General features: G+C 42.6%; 1 protein-coding gene across 2 annotated transcripts in view; it reads right to left on the bottom strand.

The window, feature by feature from the left end:
• Positions 1-21,204, bottom strand: part of PALD1 (phosphatase domain containing paladin 1) — a 450,641-nt gene that overhangs the window by 303,095 nt on the left and 126,342 nt on the right. The gene's annotated exons all lie outside the window — the stretch shown is intronic.

Below are 21,204 nucleotides of genomic sequence, written 5' to 3'. Positions count from 1 at the left end.
CTCATCTGCCCCAACAATGTACCCCTTTTCTCATCTGCCCCAACAATGTACCCCTTTTCTCATCTGCCCCAACAATGTACCCCTTTTTTCATCTGCCCCAACAATGTACCCCTTTTCTCATCTGCCCCACCACTGTACCTCCCTGCACATCTGCTCCACTGCCATATCCCCATGCTTTTCTGTCTCACTACTGAATTACCTTCTCATCTGCCGCACCACTGTAACACGCTTTCTCATCTGCCCCATCAATGTACCTCCTGCACAGCTGTCTCACCTCTAACCCCCACGCTCCTGTCTCACCTCTTTTCCCCCTGCACTCCTGCCCTGCCTCTGCTCCCCCTGCACTCCTGCCCTGCCTCTGCTCCCCCTGCACTCCTGCCTCGCCTCTGCTCCCCCTGCACTCCTGCCTCGCCTCTGCTCCCCCTGCACTCCTGCCTCGCCTCTGCTCCCCCTGCACTCCTGCCTCGCCTCTGCTCCCCCTGCACTCCTGCCTCGCCTCTGCTCCCCCTGCACTCCTGCCTCGCCTCTGCTCCCCCTGCACTCCTGCCTCGCCTCTGCTCCCCCTGCACTCCTGCCTCGCCTCTGCTCCCCCTGCACTCCTGCCTCGCCTCTGCTCCCCCTGCACTCCTGCCTCGCCTCTGCTCCCCCTGCACTCCTGCCTCGCCTCTGCTCCCCCTGCACTCCTGCCTCGCCTCTGCTCCCCCTGCACTCCTGCCTCGCCTCTGCTCCCCCTGCACTCCTGCCTCGCCTCTGCTCCCCCTGCACTCCTGCCTCTGCTCCCCCTGCACTCCTGCCTCGCCTCTGCTCCCCCTGCACTCCTGCCTCGCCTCTGCTCCCCCTGCACTCCTGCCTCGCCTCTGCTCCCCCTGCACTCCTGCCTCGCCTCTGCTCCCCCTGCCTCGCCTCTGCTCCCCCTGCACTCCTGCCTCGCCTCTGCTCCCCCTGCACTCCTGCCCCACAACTGTAACCCCCTGCTCATCTGCCCCACCACTGTAGCCCCCTGCTCATCTGCAACACTGCTCTACCCCCCCTGCTCATCTGGCCCAACACTGAACCCCACTGCTCATCTGGCCCAACACTGTACCCCCTGCTCATCTGGCCCAACACTGAACCCCACTGCTCATCTGGCCCAACACTGTACCCCCCTGCTCTTCTGGCCCAACACTGTACCTCCCTGCACATCTGCCCCACCACTGTACCCTCCTGCGCTTCTGTTCCACCTCTGAACCCGTCTTGCTCATCTTCTCTACCCCTCTACCCTTCTCATCTGCTCCACCGCTGTACCCTCCTGCTCATCTGCTCCACGGCTGTAGGGTGTGATTGGGTGTGATTTTCATTGCGCTGAATACTGGCTGTGGCTTAAAGGGACAGAGTGCAGAGGCTCAGTAGTAATTGATGCAAAGTTTCAGGAATAATTTCAAGGTTCCCAGAAGCTCAACAGTAATTCCACAAACGGTCAGCTGACTGTGGTTTTCTCAATCACAGTGAAATTCTGAGATTGGTAGTGGCAACCAAGCGAGTCATCTTCCTCCAGATGGTGGACGACGCTAGCAGGACTGTGATTGGCGTTAGCAGTGGCCAAGACAGTCGTCCTCCTGGAAACAGGGGGCGCGCACCCCCCCCCAGCAGAACTGCACCCAATCTCTTCCCCCTCACAAAGCTGACAATCGCAGCTACAGCAAAAACAGATAACCAATGTTTCCCTTCTTTTACAATGTGTGGGGGCACAGTGCCTCCACCTTAGTGCAGGGGCGGCGTGGGGAATTCTGGAATGCATTAGTGACTCACTGACACTTCCCTGCGCTGCTCTGCTGATGGGGAGGAAGTCGAGTGCCGGCAAAAGAGGCTGTGTGTGCTGGGGGTTGCCTACCCATGGACTAGACTACAGTACACAAAAATTTCCTTAGAAGTAAAAAGTGTCAAATATATGGTTTTAAATAATCCAGTGACCCACACCCTGCATGTAAAGTATTTACCCATTGCACATGTAGGGGATATTCCAAATCAATGCAATCAATCTGCATGTCAAAGTGGTGTTGACAACCACAAACCCATTAGCATAAAATATTTATGTATAGAAGAGACACGACAATCATGTATATGAAGAAGCAATATCATATAATTAACAGCTACTAGCACAAGTCTCAACTTCCTACTGCATATCTGGATCAACACTTTCCATGCAAATTTTGAAAAGCATACAGGCTGTTAATATCTAAAAATTATGAATTCATTTCTACTATTATATGTGGCAAAACTGGTAACATGAAGGCTGAGTCAGAGGCTTTCTGCTTTGTTTTTATCAAGGTAGAAGTCTGGGAGCTTACGTCCTGTTGTGCAGTGACCTGCTTATAACACCCCCACACATGAGCTTTTGATTACACAGACAACGTATTTCACATTAAGGTTAACACAGTACACACGCCAGAGAAACACAAGTGTTTGATAGAAAGAAAGCAACTGGTATTTTTATACAACCTGTCTAATGAGAGCAAAGCCCACAGATATTAGACAACTGTTACCAGATATACAGTAGCCAACTATGGCAAAATTAGACGATTGTTACCTGATACAGCCAGCTACAGTAAAATCTGCAATAAATGTTATATTAATGGACAGTGATTTTGTCATAGACGCACCATTTGTTCAGATTTTGCCACTGATTAAGGGCCCCGGGCCGTCCAGAAAGAGACACAATTTGGTCAGGTCCCCTCCTGCTGTGACCTTGACCTGGACAGTTGAGAAGTGGTGCTGCATACTTTTGCGATGCCCCAACCTGGTTTGTAATATCCAGGTTTGTGTTTATACTCTGGAACATTTGCTGATCAGACAAAATGTGTGTAGTCTCTGAAGACCGTGGGGTTTATTTACTAGAGGTAAATCCACTGTGCACTAGTACTACAAGTGCACTTTGAAGTGCAGTCGCTGTAGATCTTTAGGAGACATGCAAGGAAAATAAAAAATATAATTTTTGCTTGCACTGGATTGGCAGATAGAAATCAGCAGCGCTTCCCCTCAGCGACTGCAACTCATCTACAGCGACTGCACTTCCAATTGTACTTGTAGTGCACAGTGGACTTGTCTTTGGTAAATCAATCCCAAAGTGTCACATACTACACCTAAAGGCACGATCAGAAAATCATACAAAAAATACTGCTTTCAAAGCGATCGTATGATAATCTGATTGTTAGTACACAGCTTTCATCCGAAATTATCCAAAGGGACAAACACAAATTATTTTTTTTGTACGATACCAGATCGTATCATTTATGTTTAAACAGTACACTTTTTATCCGAAAATACAATACAAATACAAAAAAACACATTACATTACTTCCGAATTTTAATTCTGTAGTACGAGAATTTTCGAACTTTAGTAACCTCTCTTCATTTTTTCAGATTAGCGTGCAATAAAGAAAAAACAAAAAAAAACAAAAAAACGGATGATCATTTATCTGATAATTTCATTGTGTGTACCAGGCTTAAAGGGATTGTAAACCCTTGTGTTTTTTCACCTTAATGCATCCTATGCATTAAGATGAAAAAACTTCTGATACTTAGCATTTATAAAAATGCAACTGTAGCAGTTTTGAATTTAGGAATCTGGGGTTTCATAGTGCTCAAATGCCCCTGCCAGTTGATTTAGCTAAAGGTCCATCCACTGCTATTGCCCTTTGCATGTCAATGAGATTAATCCAAACATAAGTGGAATTCTTAGACAAGGGAACAGAATATGTACACCGCAAGATTGAGAAAAAGTGTCTGCTGTCCAGTTTTGCATGGTCACCACTGATTGTAGTAGTAATCCACTTAGAAGACTGGAATACAATGTATTCATACATCTGACGATGGTGACTATCCAGAGCACAGAAAAACCTGGAGAGAGTAGTAATCATGAAATCATGAAGAAAGATAAAAGCCAGAGTTAAGCCCTGTACACACAGGCCAAATGCCAGGCAACATTGACCGGTTCAATAAAAAAAACGGCCAACACTCGGTCCGTGTGTATGGGAGCTGGTCCGAAAGAAGCCGGACGTTTTGCCGGTTGAACATGCTGGAAAACCAGTAGATGACCGGCTCACGATCAGTACTCTCAGTCAATAGCTGAAAACGCTGACCGGAGAGCTCTGGCGAGGGGTCGTACCCTTGTCAGAACACAACAGCTCAGCGTGGGAGATCGCTGTACCAACGTTGAATCGTTAGTACAGCGGCTCTGGCCGGAGCTGACAGATTTTTTTTCTTTCAACCCAGTGGGTTGAATGGAAAAAACTCATAGTGTGTACCAGGCTTTATGACCACTACACTAAATTGAAACTGAAAAACCTAGTTCATGCCTGCCAGTCACTTACCAATCTCCAGAGCTGAAAGTGTATGTTGCCTTACATGCACAATACCATTTTAAAATCAGCATATGACATTGAACAAATGAAGTCCAGCTTGATTTTTTTTCCCTGAACTTGCATGAAATTGATGAACAAATATATAATGATCAGATTAGCACTATGAAGTTCATCTCCTTCTGCCTCATCATCACACATCATGAAAATTTTTTGAGATGTGTTGTTTACAAGTTAAAAACATTTTTTTTTGCTAGAAAATTAATTTGAACCCCCAAACATTATACTTTTTTTTTTCTAACACCCTAGAGAATAAAATGGCGGTCGCTGCAATACTTTCTGTCACACTGTATTTGCGCAGCGGTCTTACAAGCACACTTTTTTTGGAGAAAATACACTATTTTGAATAAAAAAAATAAGACAACAGTAAAGTTAACCCATTTTTTTTATATTGTTAAAGATAATGTTACGCCGAGTAAATTGATACCCAACATGTCACGCTTCAAAATTGCGCCCACTCGTGGAATGGCAACAAACTTTTACCCTTAAAAATCTCCATAGGCGACGTTTAAAAACATTCTATAGGTTGCATGTTTTAAGTTACAGAGGAGGTCTAGGGCTAGAATTATTGCTCTCGCTCTACCGATCGCGGTGATACCTCACATGTGTGGTTTGAACACTGTTTTTATATGGAGGCGCTACTCACGTATGCATTCGCTTCTGCGCGTGAGCTCGGCGGGACGGGTGCATTTAAAAAAAAAAAAAAAAAAAAAAATTTCTCTTATTTTTGTTTACCTTTTATCTTTTACACTGTTAAAAAAAAAAAAAATGTAAACATCCCCTGTAATAGAAAATAAGCATGACAGGTCCTCTTAAATATGAGATCTGGGGTCAAAAGGACATATTTACACTTAAATGCAATAAAAAAAAAATTTTGATGTCACCTCCACCCTGCATTGTTATGGAGATGGATGGGGGCCATCTTCCCCTCACTCGTCTCCATGCCCAGCAAGGGTGAAGATCCAATCGCCTCCGCCGACAGCTCCGGTAAGCGGCGAAGGGCACCGGTGCGCATTGGGAGGGGGACCCCCTCTCTCGCCGCCTATAAAAGTGATCTTGTGGTGAATCCGCCACACAGACCACTTTTATCGAAAAGCGGACCTCCGGACGAACAAGAGGATACCGGGGTTTTGGAAGCTAGCTGCTGCCATAACAACGATATCCCCCTTCAAAGTAAGGACGTATATCGACGTGCGGTGGTCCGGAAGTGTAAAAGTACAGTGTAAATCGTGCTCTCCATAGTGCTGAACCTGTGCTCTGCACTCAGAGGGTTACTTTTTAAATACATTTCGTTTTTAAAATTATTACATCCAAAACCAAAAATGTAATATGTTGCAGTTTACCAAATCATTAGATGTGGTAGCTGCATTAAATATTTTAGGCTTTTTCTCTCCGTTTTCACCTGGTGATCTATCAGTAACACATCTTCTGAATTAGAGTGCCCCCACTTTGGATGAAGAATTTGGATTTGGATGCACTAACAAACTGAAGCCAAACTACAGCTATTGCTTTATAGGCAGTTTCAGAAACATTTTTTTACCCTTTTAGGATAAATGTTTTACATGAATAAATAAAAGCTGATCATTGTTAACACACCTGTCAGTGGTAAATGGTTTGTCTCAACTGTCAAACAGCTACATCTACAGAAGAGATTGTTCTGTTAAAAAACAACAGACTTACTGTAAGGATCACCCGTTAAAAAGAAAAGAAAAAAGGAAAAAAGAAAAACTAATGAAGCCACCACATGCAAGAATTAGTAAGCTGCTTGCTTTTGGGTTTAATGCCACTCTTTAAAAAAATGCTTCTCACCTGTGCCATGCTGATAACTTCCTCTATACTATTCAAAAAACACCTGGGATGGTTAAAGGGGAATCCCCCAAAATAGGCATCCCTCTCAAATCATCAACGCCCAACATGTACATGCTGCATTTATCTAAATGCAAAGCAAAAGTAAATGCTAAAAAACAAAGCACACACGGTTCAAAAATATCCAGGTAGGAATTGGAAGATTTAAATCTTTTCAAACCACTTACCAACAGGTCAAAAAGGAGAATACAACACCCATGTACACAAACTCTTTTTAAAAAGAGAATGCACTTAATTCTGCACTACCGTGACCCAGAAACAGCTGACAGCCATCTACAGCCTGTTGGCTGACGTCACAGAGCCAGTCCAGGCTCTGAAAGGATTCTGACAATAATGTTGGGATCCACCCAGATGCCTGCCTGGCAGCTTGCAAAGCCTCTCAGCACGCCGCTTGAAGCCTGAGCCAGCTGCTGCCGCCCCCTCCACAGTCCGGCGCTCCAGGGTGCGCTGGAGAGGCAGAGCACACAGAGCGGTAACTGACAGTCTCTGCTCAGAACAGACCTAAGATCAGCGGTCTTTGATCCCTCGGTTCTTTGTGTAGAGCCGATGGGGAACAGCTGCAGCCATCTAGGTGAGTATGTGTGTTATTTTGGAATGTCATACTTTTTTAAGCCTCTAAAATAGAAGGCTCGTTTGGAATGAGAATAATATATATATATATATATATATATATATATATATATATATATATATATATATATATATAAATAAAACATTTTTTTGCCTGATTCACACTTCTATTATGTGAGTAGCCATTTGGCATACTTACCTTTGAATAAACTGTTTAGCACATGCTGCACTTAGTCTGGCGTGCCTTGTCTCTATTTTACCTGACTTTCCAGAGTTTGCTTCAACTCCCAAGGGAGCTGCTGCTGGTGCATTGAACTGACCACTCTCATTACCGCTGGGACTTTTAGTTCTACAATTGTTTTGTATTTATTGCTGCTATCACTGACATATTGCTTGGTTGGTCTTTGTGCCATCTTTTCCTTTTCTGTCGTTTGGAATGATTTATTAAGAAAGAAAAACTGAAATATCACATGGTCCTAAGTATTCGGGGCTGTAAGGTCTTATATAGACAGGTGTGTGGCTTTCCTAATCAAGTCCAATCAGTATAATCAAACACAGCTGGCCTCAAATGAAGGCGTACAACCCTCTCAAGGATGATCAGAAGAAATGGACAGCACCTGAGGTAAATATATGAGTGTCACAGCAAAGGGTCTGAATACTTAGGACCATGTAATATTTCAGCTTTTTTTTTTTTTTTTTTTAATAAATCTGCAAAAATGTCAACAATTCTGTGTTTTTCTGTCAATATGGGGTGCTGTGTGTACATCAATGAGGAAAAAAAGTGAACTTAAATGATTTCAGCAAATGGCTGCAATATAACAAAGAGTGAAAAATTTAAGGGGGTCTGAATACTTTCCATCCCCACTGTGTATCTCATTGTTAAAAACCACAATAGAAGGTAGAAAGGTTTCTGTGGGTTCCAGAAGCTGACAGATTTCTTTGCCGTTATAAACACTTTTTAGATGTATGCACTAAATCTGGTACACAGTCCCCAAAAGGTGCAGCTACATTTAAAGTTTAACTTTACTAAAACAGTATCATGGTAGCTGTACTGTTTTCAGTTTCCAGCAGAAAAGCCCTTTCTGAAAAAAATAAATAAAATCCCATGGGATATTTACAGTAGGATGAGAAAAAAAAAAAAAAAAAAAAAAAACTTTCAAAAGGCTAAATAAATAGAACAAAGTAGACTGATCATGATATATATATATATATATATATATATATATATATATATATATATATATATATATATATATATATATATATATATATATATATATATATATATCTAACATTCCTAATTGCGGTCTTTGCCCATTCGTGGGGGAAACCTGAAGGTCCACTTTAAATACATAGGTGTAAAAGGGCTCCAACACTAATATAACTGAGCTCTAAACTAACCCCTTGTACTGTGCTGTGAATTTCCCGTTCTGTCTGTTTTTTTCTTTTGTAAAACTCAAGAAAAGGAGAAACCAAAAAAAAAATAGGATTTTTATGTCATACTTACCTGTAAAATCCTTTTCTTTGAGTACATCATGGGACACAAAGTCAGGCTAATATTCATTACCTGCTGGGTTGTACTCCATTAGGTGAATGGACACTTGTAGACCAAAAACCTTCAGACAGGAAGTGATCCCCTATATATAACCCCTCCCATATAGGAAGTACTTTAGTTTTGTAGCATGTACTAAATCCTCAAAAAAGAGGGGAGGGGTCTCTGTGTCCCATGATGTACTCAAAGAAAAGGATTTTACAGGTAAGTATGATGTAAAAATCCTATTTTCTTTTTCATACATCATGGGACACAGAGTCAGGCTAATAATAATTACCTGCTCGGACGTCCCAGAGCAATAGCCTTGAGGGGAGGGAGACACCCTGACAAATCAGAATCAGCCATCAGAACTGCACAACAAATGTGGAAGGAGAGGGATCGGAGAGAAAGCATAAACCGGGGAGTACTAGCTCCATGGAACTATCATAGCATCTGCTCCAACTGCCAGAGGATCTCCTGTTCGAGACAAACTGCTGTAGCTTGTTGTTGAACCTGGATGCCAGTAGGTCGACCTCTGGCCATCCCCAACGTTGGCAAATTTCCTGGAACACCTCTGGGTGTAGGGACCATTCTCCCGGGCAGATCTGCTGGCGGCTGAGATAATCTGCCTTCCAGTTCTCTACTCCCGGGATACGGACTGCCGATATCATTGGCACATGTCTCTTTGCCCAGGGTAGTATGTAGTTCAGCTCCTTCAGAGATAAACTACTCCTGGTACCGCCTTGGTGGTTTATATAGGCCACTACCATGGCATTGTCGGACTGAACCCTCTTGGGGCAGTCCTGAAGCTTCACCGTCCAGGACCGCAGGGCCAGACGTACTGCCTGTAATTCTAGGACGTTGATGGGCAGGGTCTGCTCTGTCCCTGACTATTTCCCCTGAGCTGTGAACCTATCTAGGGTCGCTCCCCAGCCTGAGAGACTGGCATCTGTAGTCAGTACTCTCCAAGTTACCAGGTGAAAGGATTTTCCCTTTCGCAGGTTCTGATCCTGCAAGCACCAATTTAGGCTTAAGCATGCCCGAGGAGATAAGCACATTGCATAATCCAGGGCCTTTCTTCCTCCGTTCAAGATGTCTTGTTGTAAATGCCTGGAATGGAACTGGGCAAAGGGCACTGCCTCGAGGGAGGATAACATCCTCCCTAGAAGACTCATACAGAGCCGAATGGAGAGTTGTCTGGTGCCCCTTATCTGATGCACCTGATCCTTCAGGGCACAGATCCTTATGGGTAGCAAGAATACTCTTGCTTGTACCGTGTTTAGAATCAGATCTAAATATCTTAGGCTTTGAGCTGATCTCAAGGCTGACTTTTCGGTATATGTGTATATTATGCTCTGTTCTAGAGCCTGTACTGAGTGATCTCTGAGCAGGAGGTCATCCAGATAACCCAGCACCAGGATCCCTTTTGCCCTTAAAAGACCCAGTACTGGTGCTAGGACCTTTGTGAACACCCAGGGAGCTGTAGCAAGCCCGAAGGGTAGAGCCACAAACTGAAAGTGACGTTCCTCTACTGCAAAACGTAGGATCCTCTGATGAGGCTAAAAGATAGGTACGTGTAAGCATGCGTCCTTTGTATCGATAGTAGACTAAAAAGTCTCCCCTCTGGAGTGAGGTTACTACTGAGCGGACAGACTCCATCCGAAAGGACTGTATCAATAGATACTTGTTCAGGGACTTTAGGTCCAAAATGGGCCTTGTGTCCCCGTTTGGTTTCTGAACTTAAACAGGTTTGAGTAAAACTCTGCGTCCCTTTCGAATACAGGAACCTCTACAATCACTCCTTGATGCACTAGATGCTGACTTTTAATAATCGGACACTTACCTGTCCTGGAGTCCTGCAATGTGGGCACCGCAGCTGATAATTCAATCAGCTGTCGGGTGCTGCCGCCACCATTGCCGGTAAAGGAACCCAGCAGTGTAGCATTACGGCTTCACGCCGGGTCCCTTCTGTGCATGCGCTAGGCACCGCTGAGCTCTCCTACTGGCCCGGTGGCAGGGGAAGTAGGAGGGAGCAGAGCCACTGACAGGCTACAGAAAGTAGGGACAGGATATCTGTCAAAGGTATCTGCTCCCCCGCGCGAAAAGTGCCAAATGTAGCACCAGAGGAGGAGAGGAGACAATTCAGCGGATGTTCCACTTTTGGGAGGAACTCTGCTTTAAGTTGAGCAGTGATGATTCAAATGAAAAACTATGGCAGCGTGCTGTGAATTTCTACATCAAATCCTCACACTTGTGCAGACAGCTCTATGCTAAATGATATCAACATTACGCTGTCAGAAGCCAAAGCTAGTGATATGCTACAAACTGATCTCAGCTGAAAAGTTGGTCAGTTAATTTGGTGTTTCCTGGGCAATTGCTGCAGATCCCTTGATATTAGGCCATTTACAACCTGCTCAGGTGTTGTATGCATGGTTTCCTTTTTCAGTAGCCTAATGTATATGCATTATGTGATGGCATCTAACTGTTTAAATCCAATTTAAATAGACAGTCATAACAGGCTACAGCAGAAACCAAGGTGGTGTAAATATATAGGCTCAAGTAGGCTGCTATGCATCATATGGACGCTATTAACATTGCATTTCAAGCACAATGCAACTAAATATAGTAATGTTTCACATGGAATATAAAGTCTGTACAGCTGCAGGATACATCTGCCTGCACTTCACAAATTAAAAAGGAAGCAAAGCATAGTTCTGTACTTGTTACTATGATGTTCCCTAAAAGTGAACAATTAATTTCTAAATTCCCTGAGGCATTTCCTTTGTAAGCAAAGATGGAAGCTAAAGTGTTGAAGACATCACTCTGCTAGCTAACTCCTGCAGAAAGGAGTACAATGCCTAGACAAGTTCAGTTATTTGAAGCTTCAGCTCAAAATAATCACCTATTCAGAATATTCAGGACATAAATCTTCTCCACGCCAAATAAATTACTTAAATGGATTAATTATAAAATATCTTACGCCCATGTTTTTATGTCTCATCCCCAAATATATTAGCTAAAAGCCACTTGTGTAGCTATACCATCCTGTATGTATGATCGCAGAAAGTTTAGCATTTTTGCCTTGGTTCACACTACTGCGGTGTAAGTTGAATCCATTTTGCAGTGCAATTTGTAGGAGCAGCAACAGTGCGAGTTGATGAGGTTCAGGTGCAATTCCAATGCGTTTTTCATGCAATTTGGATACAGCTGCGATCTCTCTTATTCCTTCTTCAGACTCTCTCTCTCTCTTCAATCCTTTCTTCAGGCTTTATAGCAGGGATCCTCAAACTATGGCCCTCCAGCTGTTGCGGAACTACACATCCCATGAGGCATTGTAAAACTCTGACATTCACAGACATGACTAGGCATGATGGGAATTGTAGTTCCTGAACAACTGGAGGGCCATAGTTTGAAGACCCCTGCTTTATAGCTATACTATATGAAGATAAAAGTATTCATCTACAGCAGGGTTTCTGAACTCCAGTCCGCATGCCGGGTGATTTGATCAGTTTCACTGCCCTAGTAATTACCACAGCTTTTTCATCTCAGGGAAATCCTGAAAACATGACCTGTTGGGGCACCTTGAGTACTGGAGTTGAGAAACCTTGATATATAGTACTAGTTAAAGTGGACCTTCAACCTCAATGTCATGTTGCGCTGCCCTGTCTCCTCCCCCTTCCCTCTCTTTTAAATGGAGAATTTTCTTTATTTGTCCTACAAAGCAACACTTTTGTGTTTCTCACCGAGGTGAGATTTTCTACCAGCCCTCTGCACATTTGCAAATCCCAGCTTCTGACATTTATATATTGCATGCATGTTCCAGGTTTTTCCTGGTATTCATGCCAGACAAAGCTAGGCAACAAGCACTTTCAGGAAGTGGCCAACAACCGCAGCCCTTGAAGACCAAAATTCAGGTAGCCTCCATTTAGAAGAACTAATTAAATTCAACAGATAAGCAAATATGAAACTTGCTAGTGCAAGTCTAAAAATTAATTTTCAATTTTTAGCAGCTCATGAAAACTTGTACAGGAAGGATCACAGAGGCTGCCTTAAAGGTCCATTCACATCTATGCTTAAAGCGGTAATGTGATGAGATGCCATTCATTTTCAATGGCATCCCAACGCACTAGGGGAAAACACAAGTGTTGCAGATTGCCGGAACTTATGGTAACACATAACCATGCATTGTGGTGTGCTGCTTTGCTAAAGATGATGCATGTTTGTTTTCTGGTCTACTCTGGTTGGCAGCCAATTCAAATGAATGGGCTGTCTTAGTGCCAGAAAAGAAAGATGTGAATGGGCCTTAACTGACCTCCTTCAGAAAATGCTAGTTTGCCAGCTATCTCTGCCTTCCTGAGACACCATCTACAACAATCATGCAGATCTGGAAACCAGAGTGAGTTCATACATGTTCCAGGTTGAGGACTAAGAAATAATTTTAAGGGGAGGTTAGTAATGCAGCATCCATATTTCCTTGTTACAGTTTTGCTGCATGCGTATCTCCAGTCAAATATATTATTTACTTTTGGATAGGCTGCAGAAGGCTCAGGATCTCTGTTGGTTTTTACTCCTCTCTTTGACCCTGCTCAGGTGATTTCCCCCACTTTCGGTTTTAATGACAATGTCAGCAGGAAAAAAGTAAGAGGCAAAATCTCCATAGTGGACACCGAAAGCAACAAAAACATTTTTTTTAGCATAGTAGAAGGCCAGAACTTACAACAGTTTACATAAGGAACATTACCTTTTAACCCACAGAAAAGGAAACATTTTTCACTGCATCAAAATTAAATAGATCACCTAAATTGTAAAGAAAAACGCACTGGGTTTTTGTGTATTTATTATAAGGCAGGAAGATCTTTCTATAATTGATAATAATCCCAACCATTTCTATAGGCCATCTGTCTAATATACTTGCAAATAAAATGGGTCCATTGGCAGCTGCTATTATGAATTTACACGTCGCTTAAATACTGTTGATCAAAATCTAAAGTCATACCAAGCAAAGGCGTGGTGTATAGTAATCTGTCTAGTCTGTCTTTTCTCTCTCAGTGTGCAAAACACAAAGCCCTACTGAGGGCATAAAACTGCATGTCACACCCAATGCACCTGTTTTATGTCATTTTACAAAGCTGCCAAGTAACTTGATTTTATCTGAATAAATCTTCCCTCTATGCGACTTTAAAACGAATTAAAAGGAAGTCTATCAATTTACTTTCATTTTATTTCATTTTACATCAGCATTGTAATAACATTATAAACAATAGCGATTTTTACCAATCCAATAGAAGTTGCTTGAAAAATCTCCTTCCACAACTTCCTGGATTTTTTCAATGCTTTGCAACTTCTCCTTTGCTATTTATTTTCAGTTTCTAGCGACTATATATCCCATGGTCCAAAAATTGAAGGTCATGGGAACCCGACAAAGTAAATAAAAAAGGAGGTACCCAACTACTAATATACAGGATGGGCGCAGTCAAAAATACTGTATTTATAAAGAAAAAAACGTGTTACCGCTTTGAAATTTATTGCGCATATACAATGCAAAAAATAAATAATTAGCATCACACACCCATCATCACACATGCCGTATTCAGTCAATATGAAGAAAATGGCTGCACACCAACATAACGAAAGTCAATTTATTAGATGATAAAAAAAAGTGTATGACACACATCACAGGTACATCAGCTGGTAACAGAGGTTGACGAGTTTCACACAACTGTGAGTAAGCACAGTTGCGTGAAATGCACCAAACTCTGTTACCAGCTAACATACCTGTGATCTGTGTCATACACTTTTTTATCATCTAATAAATGGTCTTTTGTTATGTTGGTGTGCAGCCATTTTCTTCATATTCAAGGAACACACCAGACAGGTCAGGGATAAAGTTGTGGAGAAGTTTAAAGCATGGTTAGGTTATAAAAAAGTATCCCAAGCTTTTGAACATGTCACGGAGCACTGTTCAATCAATCTTTGAAAATGGTAAGAGGAATTCTAACAGATTCTCACTGATGTTACCGTCCCTAATACATAGAGGTCAGGTGGGCTTTATTCGAACAAGACATGCAGGAGATAGCACGAGACGTACAAAAGACCTGATTGACCTGCTGACTAAGACAAAATGCCCTGCCATAGTCCTAAGATTAGATGCTCAAAAAGATTTTGATCGCTTAAGTTGGCCATTTATGTTTGCAGTTATTTCCCGATATGGGTTTTCAGGCCCTTTCTTTAAGGCTTTGATATTCAAATCCCTCTTCCCAAGTGCAGCTGTCTTCTCACTTGTCGCAGTCGTTTCCGCTGAGTAATGGTACCAGGCAGGGCAGCCCTTCGTTACCCTTGCTTTTTATTCTTGGTCTGGAACCCCTTGCTGTGGCCATCAGGTCTCACCCAGACATTCGCAGGGTATTGTTGCGGCAGCAGGAATATAAATTGTCACTTTTTGCAGACACTTTGTTAACGCTCACTCATCCCCACATATCACTCCCTTCTCTACATGATACCCTGGCCTCCTTCAGTACTATATCGGGGTTTAAAATTAATTCCTCAAAAAACAGAAGCCCTACCCATTAATGTTCCATCAGAGCAACTCGCCTCCCTCCAACACAATTTTAAATATCATTGGTGCACTCATACCCCTAAATATTTGGGCATCCACATCACCCCCTCTTACTCTATTCTCTATCAGGCCAACTTCCTTCCTATGTTTAAGGAAATAAACCTGTTTATTAAATCAGTGGACCACCCTCTCTTTATCTTGGGAGAATTAATGTTCTTAAGATGTCAATACTTCCCAAATTACTTTACTTATTTGAGACGCTTCCAGTATCAATTCTAATGTCGCATCTAAAGTCTCTCCAAAGGAAATGCCTCCACCTTGTATGGAATAATGCCTCTCATCACATTGCGAGCTCAGTGGTCCTGTCCTTAAGGAATAGGAGGGGTCTGGCAGCCCCAGACATCATTAACCACTTTCCACTCAAGGTATGTTCAGGGACATCCTTGACGTTGCGGGGGTATATCTGAATGATGCCTGCAACTACAGACATCATTGAGATATCATCTTTTAGTGCCAGTGATTCCCTACACCATAAGAATGTTAATAGCAGCTGTTCCGCCGACTGATCGTTCTTACGGGCTAAGAGAGGGGGCGCCCCCCCTCCCGCCGCCCTCCAGCGCTTCCATCGGTGAGTTGGAAACAGGACCTGCCGACCCCGGATAGTGATCATAGAGATTTTCAGCAGACCAGATGGTCGCCAGAGTCTCTATGATCATTCGGAGGCCGGGCGCGATGTTATGATTCAAATGAATGGCACCGCCTCGGCTAGGAAGCCTTAAACGTTAATTTTTTTTTTTTTTTAATTTCAGGCTTCCCAGCCTAGAGGTGAGATGTGGGGTCTTATTGACCCCATATCTCACTGTAAAGAGGACAGATCATGCCATATTCCTATTACAAGGGATGTTTACATTCCTTGTAATAGGAATAAAAGTGATCAAAAATTTTTAGTGTCAAACTAAAAAAATAAAAATAAAATGAACAATAATAAAAAAAAATTAAAGCGCCCCTGTCCCCGTGTGCTCGCACGCAAAAGCGAACGCATACGTAAGTCCCTCCCACATATGAAAACGGTGTTCAAACCACACATGTGAGGTATCGCCGTGAACGTTAGAGCGAGAGCAATAATTCTAGACCTTCTCTGTAACCCAAAACATGTAACCAGTAAAAGAAAAAAATTTAAAGCGTCGCCTATGGGGATTTTTACGTACCGAAGTTTGGCGCCATTCCACGAGCATGTGCAATTTTGAAGCGTGACATGTTAGGCATCTATTTACTCGGCATAACTTCATCTTTCACATTATGCAAAAAAATTGGGCTTTGGTTTTTTTAAAGCACGAAACAGTTTTTTTTTTTTTTTTTAAAGTGTTCGAAAAATTCCTGCGCAAAAACCGTGCGAGATAACTAGTTGCAACGACCGCCATTGAATTCTCTAGGGTCTTTGCTTAAAAAATATATATATATATATATATATATATATATATATATATATATATATATATATATAATATGTTTGGGGTTTCTATGTAATTTTCTAGCAAAAAAATGATGAATTTTACATGTAGGAGAGAAATGTCAGAACTGGCCTGGATGGGAATTGGTTAAATATTATTATGCATCCCACTTGTGAGTGCTGACTTCCTGGACATCTATGAAGGCCCCAAATAGATAGGCCAAAATTGAAATGGGGATCACCTCCCCGGTACACCTATGTTACATGTTGTGGCCTTCTTCGTAACATATGCCACAATTAGGATCCATCTGTTTGGCCCCAATGCTATTTACGTTCTCAATATGGAAGAGTATTTTCTTCTCCATGTCCTCCATTTTCAAATGTGCTCTTTAACCCAGATATTCCTGATAGTTTATCTTATGACCGGATGTTGCCTTGGACTCAGGCAGTGATTTTTTTAAATTACAGCACCTTGTAAATCCAATGACGCGTAGATTTAGGTCTTTTTCAGACCTCCAAGCGAAACATTAGGTCCCTAAAACACTTTTGTACTCTTTTTTGGCAATTTAAACATTTCTTCTTTACTAAATCTCCCTCACTATCTCTGGAGAAACCCACCACCTTTGAAGCACTATATGCTAATGGTCCATATGAACCCCAATTAATTTTGTCTATATATAACATTCTACACAAAGCCATCCCCCTAACAGACTCCACTCATAATTATATGAAGAAATGGTCCCATATTCTACAGCAACCTACTGCTTTAATAGATTGGGGGAAAATATGGGAATCCACATTGTGCAGAGAGAAACCACATTTAAGATTCTTTTTTTCTGGTATAGAACCCCAGGCATTCTACATGCTCGCAACCCAGAAGCCTCCAGACTATGTTGGAGATGTTATGGAAATGGGTGCCAATGGCCCCACATCTTCTGGGAATGCCCTTTTATCAGTTTGTTTTGGGTCTAGATCCAAGATCTTTTGCAGAATTTATTGAACACCCGCATACCTCTGAGCCCTATATTCTATTGGGTCTTCCTTTTTCAAGTATTTCTAAAGCTTCAGGGAGACTAATGTCTAATTTTATTGGCTGCAAAACGGGTTATACCTAGATGTTGGTTGTCCACATCTCCCCCATACTCCCTCACAATTTCTCTCTACAGTGACAGATATCCGAAGGATGGAACATTTGACTGCATTGATTGATGGTTCACTCCCACGATTTTATAAGATTTGGAAGGTATGGGATGAATCTGAGTATTCCCCTGAATCGATTCATCCAATGCCTTAGATAACTGTCAAGTACACAATTCACATTATAATTGCGGTAACGGTTGTGATTTTTTTGGCTCCCCATGGCTCTTCTTTATATTGTTTTAAAGTTCTTTGATGTTTTAACTCTGTTTTATTACTTTTTATGGTATTGTACATTTATGGAACTGAAATAAAGATAGTTTCACTGTTTGTTTATACCATGCACTTGAGACTTCACATTCATATGTATATATGAAACCCCCTTTATGTTGAAATGTCTTATTCTTCTTATCACTTTGTATGATGTATAAGACTGCTATAAACAAGCAAAAAAAAAATGAAAAGGACTGTAAACCTACATAGCCATCCACCTAAACTGACAGGCCGGACAAGAAGAGCATTAATTAGAAAAGCAGCCAAGAGGCCCATGGTAACTCCGGAGGAGCTACAGAGGTCCACAGCTCAGGTGGGAGAATCTGTCCACAGAATACCTATTAGCTATGCACTCCACAAATCTGGCCTTTATGGAAGAGTGGCTAAGGGGAAAGCCATTGTTGAAAGAAAGCCATAAGAAGTTCAGTTGGTGAGAAGCCATGTGGGGGACACCGCAAACATGGAAGAAGGTGCTCTGGTCAGATGAGACCAAAATTTTACTTTTTGGCCTAAAAGCAAAACTCTAAGTGTGGCAGAAAACTAACAATGCACATCACCCTGAATACACCATCCCCACCATGATATGAGGTGGCAGCATCATGTCCCTGATGAAGAAAAGCATCTGCACAACAGGAAAGCTGGTCAGAGTTGATGGGAAGATGGATGGAGCCAAATACAGGGCAATCTTAGAAGAAAACCTATTAGTCTGCAAAAGACTTGAGACTGGGGCGGAGGTTCACCTTCCAGCAGGACAACAACCCTAAACATACAACCAGAGCTACAATAGAATGGTTTAGATGAATCCAAACCTAAATCCAATTGAGAATCTGTGGCAAGACTTGAAAATTGCTGTTCACAGACGCTCTCCATCCAATCTGACAGAGCTTGAGCTATTTTGCAAAGAAGAATGGGCAAAAATGTCACTCTAGATGTGCAAAGCTGGTAGAGACTTCCCAAAAAATACTTGCAGATGTAATTGCAGCGAAAGGTGGTTCTACAAAAGTATTGACTTGGGGGGCTGAATACAAATGCACGCCACACTTTTCAGATATTTCTGAAAAAAAAAATTAAAACCATTTATCATTTTCCTTCCACTTTACAATTATGTGCCACTGTGTGTTGGTCTATCACATAAAATCCATTTACGTTTTTGGCTGTAACATGACAAAATGTGGAAAATTTCAAGGGGTATAAATACTTTTTCAAGGCACTGTATCTGTGGAGGGAAAGGTAGGTTAGACTGGGCCAGAAGAAAATGGAAAGTAGGTTGGGTCAGAGGAAAACTTGGACTGGGGAGGCAATAAGACGTAAAGTGAAATACACTCTTGGAGAGCTGTCACCAGAACAGATTGCCCCTTTGGAAAATTGCCCTGCACCTCCTATTCTAACGGTAAGTGTTAAGTTTAGGGTTGTATCGATACAGTATCCTTCAGCAGTTGTATGGGTCTCTTCTGCATGGGTCTGCCAGATTTAAGTTCATTATGAATATGTTTTTTTATCTTTCTCAGTCAGTCAGTACCTTTGTGGTTTTGAACACATACGGTACCATTATTTTTAGGATTAAGATTACTTTATCTTATATTCTGTTTTTAGAGGTCTGTATATTAAAGTTGATTCATTTTGAAAATCCCTGATTTTGATGTGGATTCCAGCGTAGGAATACCTGTTCCAAAGTCATCATCTGGTGCAAGTGTCTCTTTTCAGGTGTTTTCTATGTGTTCTGGGAATCACGTTTGTTTGTGCATGTGGGTGGTTCTTGTGAACTATTTTCCAGTTGGATATTTAGCCCTAAATATATGCACAATCATTCCGTTTTCCTTTATCTATGGGTAAGCACCTATAAGCAGTGTGAAATGCATCAGCCATTCTGTTCCTGTACCTCCTGTGACCATATGGATTTTAATGGATTTAAATAAAGATGTTGTATAGGAGTGCTGCCATCCAGCATTTCTTTGTTCTCTTGCCGACACTAAGCATTTGCATGCACTCGTACAAATGCTCTGATACCTGAAACCGATACCTTTGGGGTGCGATTTGAGCACATACAAAATGAATGGGCTCAAATGGCACTTCAAAGAAACGCATGTGATTTGAACAGAGATGCGGTGCGATTGCTGTCCAAATTACATGCGGCTTCCCCCACTGCTCCTGTGTGAACCTAGGCTAGTCATAGTGACTTCAGCCTGGGTTCACAGAGGAGCGGTGCGGGAAACCACATGCAATTCGGACAGGAATCGCACCGCATTCCTGTCCAAATCAAATGAGATTCTTTGAGGTGTGATTTAAGCCCATTCATTTTGTATGGGCTCAAATCGCACCACAAAAGGTATTGGTGAGTACTTGACCAAAAGTATCTGTACCCACCGGTTAAAACCAGTGTTGCCAACCGTCAGCATTTATACTGGCAGCCAGTAAAAAACTGGCACTTTTCTCCTGCCAGTAAATGGCAGTGACAGTAAAAGGGTGCCAGTAAAAAATATGGCTGTGACGCTCGGGTCGGCATGCGCAGTTCTGGTCCGGAGCCAGATAAAACCATTTAAGTGCCCACTACAATGTATTCGGGCAGCACCAGCGGGGGGGGGGGGTCTGGAAGAGGCCATGCCTGAGCATGTCATGTGATGTCATGGTGCAAGGGAGCCGAGCAGAGCGGCCAGAGCTTCGTATGTGGGTCTGCAGGATGGGAGATAGACAAGCCAGGAGCGGGACTGTCAGGGCTGTTTGGACTGGAGTGGATTGAAAGGACAACCTGGCGAGACACTGTCACTGTGACTTAGGAGGGAATGTGTCAGTGGGGTGTCATCATCTTCCTGCTCATTCTAATTTTTTGCCCTCCTGAATCCTGTTTCTGTGCTACTTACTTTATCAAAAATAAAAAAGTAAGTATTTTTTTTGCCTTAATGTCTACCTTAACCACTTCCCACCCAAGGACGTCATATGACGTCTTTGACTTTCAGTGGGAATATCTGAATCTTGCCTGCAGCTACAGGCATCATTCAGATATCCTTGTTTTCAGCCAGCGATTCTGTGCACCAAAGGAACAATCATAGCGGCATTACCACCGCTTGATCGTTCATACAGGCGACGGGAGGGGACATCACCCCCCCTTCCGGTGCCATCGGGGACCCGGAGAAAGAATAGGCCGCCACCGGATGACGACCATAGAGATATCCAGTGACCAGATGGTCACCAGTCATCTCTATGACCGTCGGAGGCCCAGGCGCGACTTTATGACATCACGTCTGGGCCGCGGATGTAAACAAAGCCGCGATCATGGCTGGCATGGAATGAGATCGTGGATTTTTTTTTCCGATCTCATGCTTTCCAGCCTGGAGGAGAGATTGACCCCGCATCTCTCCATAAAGAGGACCTGTCATGAACGATTCCTATTACAAGGGATGTTTACATTCCTTGTAATAGGAATAAA

Source organism: Aquarana catesbeiana, linkage group LG08, assembly GCF_042186555.1.
Source record: "Aquarana catesbeiana isolate 2022-GZ linkage group LG08, ASM4218655v1, whole genome shotgun sequence".
Lineage (NCBI taxonomy): Eukaryota > Metazoa > Chordata > Amphibia > Anura > Ranidae > Aquarana > Aquarana catesbeiana.
Note: the sequence above shows the minus strand (reverse complement) of the source record. Positions and strands in the feature narration are given on the sequence as shown.